The sequence below is a fragment of the Balaenoptera ricei genome, chromosome 4 (genome assembly GCF_028023285.1).
Source record: "Balaenoptera ricei isolate mBalRic1 chromosome 4, mBalRic1.hap2, whole genome shotgun sequence".
Taxonomy (NCBI): Eukaryota; Metazoa; Chordata; class Mammalia; order Artiodactyla; family Balaenopteridae; genus Balaenoptera; species Balaenoptera ricei.
Window position 1 is genome coordinate 83,758,932 of NC_082642.1, and position 4,130 is coordinate 83,763,061.

Consider the following 4,130-nt stretch of genomic DNA (forward strand, 5'->3'; position numbering starts at 1 on the left):
GTAGCACTGGATTGCATTCTGAATGGCTGCTGCAACCCTCATGTACCGTTTTATGTTCGGGTCCTGTACCTCAAAAACTAACAGTGCCTCCTCAGATAAAAACAATCCCCTTGCCATTTCCTGCATTGTGAATCTCTTCGGTTCTTCAGTTACTTCTTCTTCCTCTTGTCTCTCTTCGTCCTTTTTCTGGGCTTCCAATTCCATCAGGCCTTCATTAGTAAGCTCCTCGTGTTGCACAGCAAGGAGTTCAGTGAAAGCGTCCTCTTGCAGATCTATCTCCAGCTTCCTGCTGAGGGTCACTAAGTTGCTGAAGACTTCTTTGGACTCCTCATCCACCTTCTCAAATACACGGAAACCGTGAATAAACTGCAGGCAAAGCTTCTTCTAAACCCTGTTCATGGTGATGGCTGTAACCTCATGCCAAGTGAAGTCAATGTTTTTTATGGCTTTGTAGATGTTATAGTCCTTCCAAAATTGTCACAAGGTTGTTCCCAATTCATCACTCACCTTTGCTGCCTGACAAGAAATGTGATGTAAATAATATTTCTTGAAAGTCGCTATAACTCCCTGGTCCATAAGTTGGATAAGCAACGTAGTATTTGGTGGCAGATGCACTACTTTGATGTTGGGATGAAAGTCGTCCATGAATGGGGGGTGGCCTGGAGCATTGTCGAGCAGCAAAAGAATGTTGAATGGGATGTCCTTCTCCAAGCAATATTTCTCCACCTCCTGGATAAAGTGGTGGAAAAACCAGTCCTGGAAAACGGCCTGTGTAACCCAAACTTTGGGGTTACTCTTCCACACAACTGGGAGAGAGCCCTTGGCTATGTTTTGAAGGGCTCTTGGGTTCTCTGAATGATAAACTAAGCGGGGCTTCAGCTTCATATCACCGGAAACATTGCCACCAAACAACAGTTAGCTTATCCTTTGCTGCTTTATAGCCTGGCATCAACTTTTCCTCCTTCCTGATGTAATTTTGGTCTGGCATCCTCTTCCAGTACAGTCCTGCCTCATCTACATTAAAAATCTGCTCGGGTAAATAAGTGCCTTCATCAATAATTTCTGAGAGCACACTGCGGGGGCCGCCCCAGCTGCTGCCAACCCTGCCGCATCTCTGTCTATGGTTTCTCCCTAGAGCTTTGCCTTTGGGGGTAGCTGCTGCGGCTCCGTCCGCCCCGCGTGGCAGCGACATGGAGGAATTCGAATCTGAAGACTTCTCCACCTCGGAGGAGGACGAAGACTGCGTGCCATCGGGTGGAGAGTATAGTGAAGATGATGTAACTGAATTAGTGAAGGAAGATGAAGTGGATGGTGAAAAGCAGACACAGAAAACCAAAGGGAGAAAAAGAAAGGCTCAGAGCATTCCGGCCAGGAAGAGAAAACAAGGCGGTCTCTCATTAGAAGAGGACGAGGGGGACGCCAACGTGGAATCTGGAGGAAGTAGTAGCGAGGGGGAAGATGCAGCTGCAGAGCAAGAAAAAGGCATTGAGTCAGAGGATGCAAGGAAAAAGAAGGAAGATGAACTATGGGCCAGCTTCCTCAATGACGTAAGACTAAAATCAAAAGTGCCTCCCTGTACACAAGTTAAAAGAGGAGAGGAGGCTGAAGAGACAAGTTCAAGTAAATTGTTGGTCAGAGCAGAAGAGCTAGAGAAACCTAAAGACACAGAAAAAGTTAAAATCACCAAGGTGTTTGATTTTGCTGGTGAAGAAGTCAGGGTGGCTAAGGAAGTGGATGCTACATTAAAAAAAGCCAAATCCTTCTTCAAGCAAAATGAGAAAGAAAAAACCCCAGGCTAATGTCCCTTCAGCTCTGCCGTCACTTCCTGCCGGGTCAGGGTTAAAAAAGATCAAGGGGCACGAGCAGCCTTTTGGGGAAAATAGGAGCCAAGAAGCAGAAGATGAGCACCCTAGAGAAGTCCGAGCTGAACTGGGAGGGCTTCAAGGAGGAAGAGGGCATTGGCGAAGCACTAGCCAGCCACAATCGAGGGAAGGAGGGGTACATTGAATGGAAAGCTTTTCTAGACCGAGTGGATCACAGGCAGTTTGAAATCGAGTGAGATCTCAGGCTGAGCAAAATGAAACCCTGATGTGATGAGGAACCTACAGCAGCTTAATCCTGTTTACAACGTGAGCTTTTTGTGCGTCTATGAAATGCTTCCCGTGTTTCCCATTGATTGTTTCCCAGCAAGGTCTTTTTTTCTACATTGAATTTCTGTCTTTGTATCTTGATCTCATGTGATTTCATTCATTTTACCTTTAATAGTTTGTCTTTTAAAAAATAAAAATAAAAAAGTACAGGTTGGTCTTGTGGGGGGAAGAAAAAAAAATTCTCAGAGCATTTCAGGAAATTCCCGGGCAGCTACTGTATCTGCACTTGCTGCCTCACCGCTTACTTTTACATTGTGAAGGTTGGCTCTAGCCTTGAACTGATGAAACCAGCCATGGCTGGCATTAAAAGATGTGCCCTCTGATTCTTGGCCATGTTTATTCTTCAAGCTTCATAAAGGCTTTTGGCTTTCTCTTGAATCAGCATTAAGCTGAGAGGGACTCAGTGCTGATGCTGATTCTGCACCCACACACTGAGAAGCTTCTCTATCTCCTCCATCGCTTTTCCACGCTTCTTCGCTATTACCATTGACATCATTGGCACAGCAGACTTCACATATTCCATGATCTTGTCCTTGTTCTTTAGAATTGTACTGATGGTTGAACGATTCATGTTATAAGAGTGAGTGACGTTTACTGTTTTTTCACCTCGCTCCACTATCTCAATTATTTTCACTTTTGTTTCCATCGTTATCACTTGGTGCTTCTTAGCAGTACCACCTACATCACCGCTGCTTTTACGCTTGCTTCTGGACATCCTGGGCTTGAAATAAAGATACTGTACTCTATACAGTACTGTACAGTAAAGTACACAAAAGCACAACCACTTGTAAAGGATGCAGGCATGTGACAATGCATGCCAGACACATGAACTAACTTATGTGATTGGACATGAGAACGCATGTTCGCATCTTTCAAATTTTGCAACTTGAAGGTTTGTATGTAGGGAACTTACTGTATGTAAAGATTTCAGAGGACAGTGTGGCCAGAGTATAGGGTATATGAGGATAAATATTTGGAGAAAGGGTTGTAAAAGTAGGCTGAGACCAAGCTATAAAAAGTCTTCTTGTCCGTGTTAGGAATTTGGTTGGGATTTAATAACTGATTGGACATTGGCAGAGGAGGGTCAGGTAACTATGAGTTTTCCAGACTGGTTGATTGAGTAGATATAAGTCTATCTACCCAGAAGTATAAGTAGAGTGAATAGGAAGACTGGGCTTTTACTCAGAGAAAAGTATAGGAAAAATAGGCAGAATTCCAGGATAGAGGAAGAGTTAACACTGGAATTTGTGGATTTAGGGTGTAAAAGAATCTGACTAAAGACACTTCCTCCCCGCCCTGATACACACAGTGCTGCTCTGTTATCTGTGTTAAACTGCACTGTTAGTTCCTAGTTCTTGTTGTCTTATCAATCTGATGACATCCAGGGAGATAGACAGTTGGCGAGAGCTATTAGGGGCAGGTAGGCAGGCAGGATTTGGGCTTGGATGGATACTATTAGATAACAGGTCTTTCATAAATTCTCTGTTCCTTCTGCGGTGTATCTCAATTTAGGGAATTTCTCTTCTCTTCCTTCCCGGATCACACACTTGTTGCACTTCAGGAATTTAATTTATCCTCCCTTAGTTACACATCCTCTGACTGCACTTAAGGAATTTGAGTTCCTTCCTATCAGTTTTGAATCACCCTATTTGGCAATCTTGGAGTCATTTGAACATATTCTCATCTCATCACTATTATTTCCATCCTCTGTAAACAAGTCTAGTGTTTTACCCAGGTTCATTCCTTCAGTTGCATTATCTCTTCTTCATTTATTTTTTAAAGGTCCCGCATCCATCTCTCTTAGTATAAGCAGCATAATGCTGTGGAAGAACTCTTTGGAGAGGAAAAGGTCTAGTTTTGCCATTGATGGCTATTCAGCTTTAGGCAAATGCTTTACCTCATTCAGCTTCTGGATCATAAAATACAGGAAGACGCTAAAATAAATGTGCTTTGGAGATTTCCTATTCACAAAATTCTATG

At 43.4% G+C, this 4,130-nt stretch overlaps 1 pseudogene; it reads left to right on the forward strand.

Moving 5' to 3' along the window:
- The first annotated feature begins 1,190 nt into the window (after positions 1 to 1,190).
- LOC132365369 (craniofacial development protein 1-like) lies at positions 1,191 to 2,159 on the forward strand (annotated as a pseudogene).
- The last annotated feature ends 1,971 nt before the right edge of the window (positions 2,160 to 4,130 follow it).